Source organism: Thalia democratica, unplaced genomic scaffold (genome assembly GCF_965202585.1).
Source record: "Thalia democratica unplaced genomic scaffold, ktThaDemo2.hap1.1 HAP1_SCAFFOLD_920, whole genome shotgun sequence".
NCBI lineage: Eukaryota > Metazoa > Chordata > Thaliacea > Salpida > Salpidae > Thalia > Thalia democratica.
In genome coordinates this window covers 25,001-35,000 of record NW_028139866.1, presented here as the reverse complement: position 1 = coordinate 35,000, position 10,000 = coordinate 25,001, and the positions used below count along the sequence as shown (strand labels likewise).

The following is a 10,000-nucleotide window of genomic DNA, read 5'->3' as shown; positions in this document are numbered from 1 at the left end:
AATGACTCGCGCTTACTGGGAATTCCTCGTTCAAGGGAAACAATTGCAAGTCCCTATCCCTAGCACGACCGGGGTTCAACGGATTACCCGGACCTTTCGGCCTAGGGAACACACGATGATCCGGTCAGTGTAGCGCGCGTGCGGCCCCGAACATCTAAGGGCATCACAGACCTGTTATTGCTCAATCTCGTGTGGCTAAACGCCACTAGTCCCTCTAAGAAGTTGTCTCCGACCCAATGGGTCGAGCAGCTATTTAGCAAGTAAGAGTCTCGTTCGTTATCGGAATTAACCAGACAAATCGCTCCACCAACTAAGAACGGCCATGCACCACCACCCACAGAATCAAGAAAGAGCTCTCAATCTGTCAATCCTCGCTGTGTCCGGGCCGGGTGAGATTTCCCGTGTTGAGTCAAATTAAGCCGCAGGCTCCACTCCTGGTGGTGCCCTTCCGTCAATTCCTTTAAGTTTCAGCTTTGCAACCATACTTCCCCCGGAACCCAAAGACTTTGGTTTCCCGGAAGCTGCCGGACAGTTCTTAAGTTCGACACTGCCCGATCGCTAGTCGGCATCGTTTAAGGTCAGAACTAGGACGGTATCTGATCGTCTTCGAACCTCTGACTTTCGCTCTTGATTAAAGAAAACATTCTTGGCAAATGCTTTCGCAGTCGTTCGTCTTGCGCCGATCCAAGAATTTCACCTCTAACGGCACAGTACGGATGCCCCCGTCCGTTCCTATTAATCATTACCTCGTGCTCCGAAAACCAACAAAATAGAACCGAGGTCCTATTCCATTATTCCATGCAACATTATACAAGCGTAAAGCCTGCTTTGAACACTCTAATTTTTTCAAGGTAAACTTGCCGGACCACCGCAACACTCAGTTAAGAGCACCGCGAAGGCACCGACCAACAAGAACAACGAGGCCAGTGCTAGCCTTTCGACCGACCAACCTCGCCGTCCCTATATCCAACTACGAGCTTTTCAACCGCAACAACTTAAATATACACTTTTGGAGCTGGAATTACCGCGGCTGCTGGCACCAGACTTGCCCTCCAATGGATACTCGTTAAAAAGTTTAAAGTGTACTCATTCCAATTGCAGGACCTCGTACGAGGTCTGCATTGTTATTTTTCGTCACTACCTCCCCGAGCCGGGAATGGGTAATTTGCGCGCCTGCTGCCTTCCTTGGATGTGGTAGCCGTTTCTCAGGCTCCCTCTCCGGAATCGAACCCTGATTCTCCGTCACCCGTTACAACCTCGGTAGGCCGATACCGTACCGACGATAGTTGATAGGGCAGTTGCTTTAATGAGATGTCGCCAGCACTAGGCCGTGCGATCCGCAAGCTTATCCAGAGTCACCATTGTAACGACCCGAAAGCCGGTTAGTTTTGGTCTGATAAATGCGCGCCTCACGTCAGTTCGGCGCTTTACGCATGTATTAGCTCTAGAATTGCCACAGTTATCCATGTAAAAGCGTACAATCAAATGAACCATAACTGATTTAATGAGCCATTCGCAGTTTCACTGTACGTGAGCTCGTACTTACACTTGCATGGCTTAATCTTTGAGACAAGCATATGACTACTGGCAGGATCAACCAGATAACTATCCGAGGGCGTTTAAACCCGTTGCTCGACTGAGCGTTTTTACTGTATAAATACAGACCTTTTCTATCACTCGGCTTAAAAGCCTTGCGAACGTTACTGAAAGTCGGCGCCGGCCTTTTGCTGTTTAAAGCGCCAGCCCGCGTCGACTGCAGCATGCAGCTATACAACTGACTGTTCTTTCTCCCGACCAACCGTTTGCCTTCTGCCGGTTAACTCGTCAGCAGCAACACGCCATCTGTCTGCTGCAGTTACCCGCCTCGAGCCGTGCCTGCCTGCGTCGGCTACTCGTCTCGACGACTTCGCAAAGCTATAAGCCTACCGCCGCTGGACGCTTGTAGTTTTTCATACGCTGCTCCAATGCGTTTACATAGCACGTTCGCACGCCGCTGCAATAGCCGCGCCTCGGGTGCTAAACAGTAATGCTTTAAGCCCGCTTTCTCGCCAAGTCGACCGAACGCACAAACACGTCTCTCTCACTAGTGTAAAGTAATGCATACGTGTATGATGCTCAAATGTTGCTGTTGAACTTTTTTTGCCGATTTTTTTCAATTTGTTTGTTTCTTTTCAATTATTTTAATGTTTTAAGCTTATTTATGCTACGTTTAAATGTTTTAATACTTTTTTTATACTTTATTTAATATGTTTAAAAGAAATAAATAAAAAATAATATATATAAATACTTTTTTTAATGTTTTAAATATGTTTGTTTATTATAAATAAACTTTATTTGTATTATTTTTTATTTAAACTTACTTTTTAAATCTTTATACTTGTTTTATCGTTTTAAGCACATTGCGATAAATATAATAAACAAAAAATTGAATGAAAATAATAATAATAATAAAAAAAAAAAAAAAAACATATGCTTATTTTATATGTTTCATTTTATTTTTATTTAAACTTACCTTTCAAACCTTAATACTCGTTTTATTTTTTAAGCAGATCGCGATAAATATAATAAACAAACAATTAAATAAAAATAAATAAAAATAAAATAAAAAAATCAAACAAAAGCTTATTTTATATGTTTCATTTTATCTTTATTTAAACTTCCTTTTAAACCTTTATAATTGTTTTATTTTTTAAGCACATCGCGATAGATATAATAAACAAACAATGAAATAAAAATAATAATAATAATAATAATAATAAATCATAAGCTTATTTTGTATGTTTCATTTTATTTTATTTAAAACTTACAACTTAAACCTTTGTATTTGTTCTATTCTTTTAAGCACATCGCGATAAATATAATAAGCAAACAATTAAATAAAAATAAAATAAAAAATCAAACATAAGCTTATTTTATATGTTTCATTTTATCTTTATTTAAAATTACTTTTTAAACCTTTATAGTTGTTTTATTTTTTAAGCACATCGCGATAGATATAATAAACAAACAATGAAATAAAAATAATAATAATGAAAAAAAAATCATAAACTTATTTTATATGTTTCATTTTATTTTTATTTAAACTTACTTTTTAAATCTATATAGTTGTTTTATTTTTTAAGCACATGGCGATAAATATAATAAGCAAACAATTAAATAAAGATAATAACAAATAAATAAAACAATACGGCTAAACTATAAAAAGAAAACTAAATAACTGATAAATACTTGTAAAACATTATTTGAAAAATTTATTTTGAAACACAACACGATTGATTTATAAATAATAATATAATTTTAATTTGTGTAGTTCATTTAAAGTAGTCTCCCTTTTTGCTTCTGGTTTTATTAGAGTTATATATAACAATAAATTGTGTAGTTTATTTAAAGTAGTCTCCCTTTTTGCTTCTAGTTTAATTAAAGTTATATAACACATACTATAGTAAGTTAAATAAACTATAGTAACTTTATAAAACTACTTTACAAAATACATTTGTATAATTTAATAACTTTAAAATAACTATCAAGAATAAAATAGAATAGAATAGCTTTAAGTTTAGTATACAATTGGTATGTAAATTGTGTAGTTTATTGAAAGTAGTCTCCTTATTTGCTTCTGGTTTTACTTGAGTTACATAACGTTAAATAAACATACTTAATAAACGTAACCATCAATACTGTCATTTTAATAAAACTAAGTACAAATAACAATACAAATACAAGAACTTTAAAAAGCCTTCGCTTGTATCTGTTGGTAACAGTAAATAACCTATTATGACTCACAATACAAGAGTGCGAAATTTATTTTTCATTTGATTTTTCAGGTATTTATTTATTTGTGGAAATAAACTTTTTTATTACATTAGAAACTAATTGAATTTTTCCTCTAACTATACCTATTATTATATTTAGTATGCTTAAAAGTAATAAAATGAAACGTCGCGATTATATAATAAACAAACAATCAAACAAACAAAGAAATAAAAAAAAATATTTTTTTAAACTTATATTTCAACTATATGTCTTATTTTATTTTCATTTAAACTTACTTTAAACCTCTGTATTTGTTATATATATTTCAACACAATACGATTAAACTATAAGACAAACAACAAAATAAAATAATCACATTAATAAATACACTAAGCAAATAGCTAGAATAAATATAAATAGTTCAATATATACAATATATTTCTTCTATTTTTAAGTTACTTGTTAAACATATTTATTTAAAAATGTTTCTTTAGAATATAAAACTAACAGTTGTACAAATAAAGAAATTAAAAAGCCAAAACACATAACACTAACTTTTCATAAATTAGATATGCAAATATGAACAAAATAATAACTAAATTGTAAAGCTTTTGTAAACTGTGAACTTATAAACTTATAATAATAATTGCATATTCACTATTCACAATAGCTTTTTATTTAGTACACAACTGGTCTGTAAATTGTGTAGTTTATTGAAAGTATAATCCCGTTTTGCTTCTGGTTTAAATTAAGTTATACAACACATACTAAAGTAAATTAAATAAAGTAATTCACTACTATCTATTAAATAAAACCAATTTACAAAATACATTAATTTAAATTAAAGTGAATTTTGAACTTATAATAATAATTGCATATTCACTATTCAGAATTTCTTTAAATTTAGTACACAACTGGTCTGTAAATTGTGTTGGTTCTATTCAAGTACTCTCCTTGTTTGTTTTGTTTTAGTTGTATTTATTTTTAGATACTAGCACATTCAATACACATAATAAAGTAAACCAAATAAACTCTATTAATTTAAACTAAGTACAAATACATTAAGTTAATACAAAACTTTAAAAAGCTTTTGCTAGTATCTGTTGGTAACAGTAAATAACTTATTATGACTCACAATACAAAAGTGCAAAATTTATTTTCGTTTGATTTTTCAAGTAGCCACGCTTTTATTTGTTTGTGGACAAAAAGACTTTAAAGTTTTAGTATAAAAGACTAATTGTATTAATTTTAACTCAGAAAATTGTACTCTACAAGATGGTGCCATTATTTTTTCGATATCTCAAACTGGTCAAACCACTTTTTTAGCGCTCTAATTGGTTTAAACAGCAAATAACGTTATCTGATTGGCTTGAGTTTTTATTTGCTAATAACTAGAATTTACTTTTCTTTTAAGCGTTAAAGAAATGTAAATAAACGAGTAATAAGTATAAATAGGTCAGAAAGAAAAATAGTACAAAAAAGATGAATTCAAAAAGCAAAAGCCTACGGCACGTGGTATTCCCAAGCGGTCACCCATCTAAGTACTAACCACGCCCGACACTGCTTAACTTCCCAGATCGGACGAGATGGGGTGTGCTCAGTGTGGTATGGTCGTAGGCGTTTGAAAGCGTTTACAAGCCTTTATAAACCCTTCGGTTTGTTTAAAAAACCTATTTGCACTTGATTTACAATCGATTTGATATTTTAAAATTATTCCTTATAAAATTTTAACCTGAATTAACTTTTTTTTGTTTTTTTAATCAACAGTTACTCCCAAACTGTACTAAAACTGTATTGTAACTGTACAAAAGTGTTTGTTTAAATTATTGTTATCTATAAAATTACCTAAGACCAGGACAAGTAGAAGTAAAGTTTATTGAATTATTAAATAAATAAAATAAAAATCGTAAAATAAAATAATACAATATGTTTACAATTTGTCATTGATCTATCCATTTATGTTATTGCATTACAAATACAAACATTTCATACATTCAAGAGTATTATTCATCAATCTTTTCAATATAATAAGTTTTAAATTTATATTTATTTTTAAATAATTCTGACATTTTAGATTACCTGAGATTTTTTTTTAATTAAATTAATTTTAGTAATTAAAATACTTGACGTTCTATTTTGTTTAATTTGATAACTCAACCATGCTTATTTTTTTTTTACTAATTTAAAGAACTATTAAACTAAAAGACATTACATACAGCTTCTAAAAGTTTTAAACACCTTAAAAAATATTATTATTTTAAAGATATATTAAAGAACTAAAACAGATATTACTCCTAAAAAATCTTGTTAATAATATATAAAAAGTACTCAAAGTCAGACTCGGAAATATATATACTGTTGTATATCTTACTTGAAGTTCACTGTAATTGACACTGAAAATTGACACTTGAAGTTCACTGAAAAATCAACCTATTTATATAGCAAAATATTTCTTTATCTTTGTCGTGGCGCGGTGGGTCAGTGGTCTTATCAGCTGACTCATAAGCAGAAGGTTGAGAGATCGAATCCCGCTAGTCGTCACGAAACACCACTATCGTTCAATGTTCGGGCTTCAAATTCTTTGAGATTATACTGTACTATTTATCTATCTAACTAATCTATCTAACAAATGTTGTTCAATCTAGGTTGTGGGTACTTGGGTCGAGTAATGCCTTTGACTTACAATCTGTTGTGGATTGACAATATTCCTCTATCTATCAATAAACAAATCTATCTAATAAATGTTGTTCAATCTAGGTTGTGGGTACTTGGGTCGAGTAATGCCTTTGACCTACAATCTGTTGTTGATTGTCAACATTCCTCTATCTATCAATAATGATTATATTCAATATTAAATGTTGATTAATTCAGTTGTAAGAAAACCAGTGCGGCTGGTTAGGTTGGGTAAGGCCTTCGACTTACAATCTTGGGGATTATCAACGTTCATCACAAGTACAGTAACGATCTCATTGAATTTCCAGTTGGAACATTGGATTGTAGTGGTGGCCTACTTTGTAGGTTTTTTGCCTAGTTTGTTTTTTGCCTAGTAGTGTTTGCCTAGTTTGACAAACTATTGTATATATATTGTACAACTTTATTTGTATTATTTTTTATTTAAATTACTACTTATTATTAAAGAATTAAATTTTCTTAGAAAAAAAAAAACTATGTATTTGAACTAATGCTTATTTTATATGTTTTGTTTTATTTTTATTCAAACTTACTTTAAACCTCTGTATTTTTTATACAATACGATTAAACTATATAACAGAAAAATAATTAAATAATCAAACTATTGAATAAGCAGTTAATTAGTGTGTTTTTTTATGCTTCTTCATTTTTAACTTACTTGTTAACCATATTTCTTTTATTAAGTATAAAACTAACAGTTACTAAATTTATATTTATTATAATTAAAAAAAAACTTCTATACTAACTCTAATTTCAAAGCATATTAAAACATACAAATTTTACCAACTAAATATTTATTTTTATTTTTATTATTATAATTTTCAAACATAAGCTTGTATACCTTATATACCTATATACCTCATATAGTAGGCTTGACATAACATAACATTATTTAATTCTTTTTGTTTGAAATAAACTCATTTAGTTATTAGTAAATTACAACATAAATGTTTATAACAATAAAACTAAGATTTAGCTTTTGAGTTAGTAAACTTTGATAGTTTTCTTTTAATAGTTTAATAGTCCTTATTTAAGTTCAAACAAAATTGCTATATATTTAATACACATACAAAAGTAAACTAAGTAAACGTAATTCAATAGTTTCTATTAAGTAAAAGTAATTACAAATACATTAAGTTAATACAAAACTTTAAAAAGCTTTTGCTAGTATCTGTTGGTAACAGTAAATAACTTATTATGACTCACAATACAAAAGTGCAAAATTTATTTTCGTTTGATTTTTCAAGTAGCCACGCTTTATTTGTTTTTGGACAAAAAAACTTTAAAGTTTTAGTATAAAAGACTAATTGTATTAATTTCAACTCAGAAAATTGTACTCTACAAGATGGTGCCATTATTTTTTTCGATATCTCAAACTGGTCAAACCACTTTTTTAGCGCTCTAATTGGTTTAAACAGCAAATAACGTTATCTGATTGGCTTGAGTTTTTATTTGCTAATAACTAGAATTTACTTTTCTTTAAGCGTTAAAGAAATGTAAATAAACGAGTAATAAGTATAAATAGGTCAGAAAGAAAAATAGTACAAAAAAGATGAATTCAAAAAGCAAAAGCCTACGGCAACGTGGTATTCCCAAGCGGTCACCCATCTAAGTACTAACCACGCCCGACACTGCTTAACTTCCCAGATCGGACGAGATGGGGTGTGCTCAGTGTGGTATGGTCGTAGGCGTTTGAGAGCGTTTACAAGCCTTTATAAACCCTTCGGTTTGTTTAAAAAACCTATTTGCACTTGATTTACAATCAATTTGATATTTTAAAATTAATCCTTATAAAGTTTTAACTTGATGTAAGTATTTTTTTTATTAAAACCTATTTTTTTGGTGTTTTAATTACAATTACTCCCTGTAACTTTATTTAAGACTTTGTTTAAAAGATTGTTAACTATATTCTATATTAAATACTATGATAATTAGAAGTAAAGTTTATTAAGTGATTAAACTAAATAAAAAATATTGTTAAAATAAACATGTTGTGTTTAGTTTGTTTTACTATTTCTCATTGTTCTATTTATAGATGGTATTGTTTTACTTCAAGAATATTTATAGTTAGTTTCTAAAGAATATCTCATACTACATCAGATTTTACGATTAACTTAATTTTAGGTAATAAAATATTTGACGTTTAATTCAATAACTCAACTATGTTTATGTTATAAAATAATAGTATATAATACACATACATTATAATATAATAATATGTATAACTAGTTGTTTTACTTTAAAAATGAATAATTAAGCGGAAGAATTAAAAGAACTCACATTTTTGAAGAGAGCGTGGAAAACCAGAATAGTCTTTTAAAACATTTATTAAATTATCGATAAATATAGAATACAATAGAATTAAACATATAAACGTAACTGTGGTTGCTTAGAAACTAACAAGAAATTTTTTAATAAAAATATAAAATAGTTATTATATAGAATTAAATAAAATAAAAGTAATATAAATTATATTTTTAAACTAAATAACAATTCACGAGCAATATTAGCGCAATGTCAGAGTATGAGTTTATAATAAAGGAATTACTTCCTTGGTGTTGATACTTACCTTATTCAAATAGAATACATTTTCAGCAATCAGGCTTGTATTTATCTTAGCGCGCGTAACACAACGTTTGTGGGTTTTGGCACACTTTTGTCGATAGTGGGCGCCCCGCCTCTTAAGTACAGAAATTTCGGGAATTTTCGATTTTCGGAATTCTGACTCGACAGATCGTTTTTGTTTGGTCCAGAGACCCCGTAAAAAATTTTTCAGCCCATTTGAAGCATGATGAAAAAATGTTATTTCGACCCCCTTTTTTTTAGGGGGTTACGGGGACATCGACCCATTTTTTGGGAATAAAAAACTCCTAGAAAAGGACCACTTTTCTTCTTTTTTCGAATTTCGACTTTTTATTTTTTTGGAAAATTTTTTCTATTTTCTTTGTTTGTTCTATTATAAGGTCGAAAATATTTTTTTTGAGCTTCGCAACGCATAAGGACTAACGTAAGGTAAGTTTTAAAAGATTTTTTTTTCGATAATTTTTTCTATATTTTTTGTTTGGTCCATTACAAAGTCGAAAATATTTTTTTACGGCTTCTAAACGCGTGTAGATTAACCGTAGGTAGGTTATTTCGAAATTTAAATTTTTCAATATTATTAATATTTCGGTAGATTGTTCGATTATGAGGTTTTTATGGCTCTTTCAGCACCCAATAAGTACATTAAAAAATAAACACAAAATAAAACATCAACTAAAATGAAAATAACATATTCTGTGAAAAAACCTACGAAAATTCTTTATGAAATTTTCTTTGTCACATAGGAAGTTAAGAAAAACCGGAAAATAATTCTTCTTGAAGCCATGTTTTTGTATGATAAATAGTATGCAAGCTGCCGATGTCAGAAGACTGTCGACAGCCGAAAAAAAGTCTGTTAAGACTCATTGAAATTGCTCCTGTCCACGGAATCTTTAGTAAAAGGCGAAAGATTCATTCGTGTACTGAACTGAAGCCAGAGTGATTAGCAACGGTTGCCAAGGCTTTTTCTATGGGC

At 30.1% G+C, this 10,000-nt stretch overlaps 4 non-coding genes across 4 annotated transcripts in view; all 4 read right to left on the bottom strand.

Annotated features, from left to right (window-relative positions):
- Window positions 1-1,604, bottom strand: part of LOC145847449 (small subunit ribosomal RNA) — a 1,808-nt gene extending 204 nt beyond the window's left edge. The window contains exon 1 of the ribosomal RNA XR_014371305.1: window positions 1-1,604. This exon is cut by the window's left edge and continues 204 nt beyond it. This is a non-coding gene — a ribosomal RNA (small subunit ribosomal RNA).
- A 3,649-nt stretch (window positions 1,605-5,253) lies between these two features.
- On the bottom strand, window positions 5,254-5,372 carry LOC145847454 (5S ribosomal RNA). Its single transcript, XR_014371310.1, has one exon. It is a non-coding gene; the product is annotated as a 5S ribosomal RNA (ribosomal RNA).
- A 2,642-nt stretch (window positions 5,373-8,014) lies between these two features.
- LOC145847456 (5S ribosomal RNA) lies at window positions 8,015-8,134 on the bottom strand. The gene has a single exon (XR_014371311.1). It is a non-coding gene; the product is annotated as a 5S ribosomal RNA (ribosomal RNA).
- Window positions 8,135-9,853: 1,719 nt separating this feature from the next.
- LOC145847447 (U5 spliceosomal RNA) lies at window positions 9,854-9,967 on the bottom strand. The gene has a single exon (XR_014371303.1). It is a non-coding gene; the product is annotated as a U5 spliceosomal RNA (small nuclear RNA).
- Window positions 9,968-10,000: the final 33 nt, after the last annotated feature.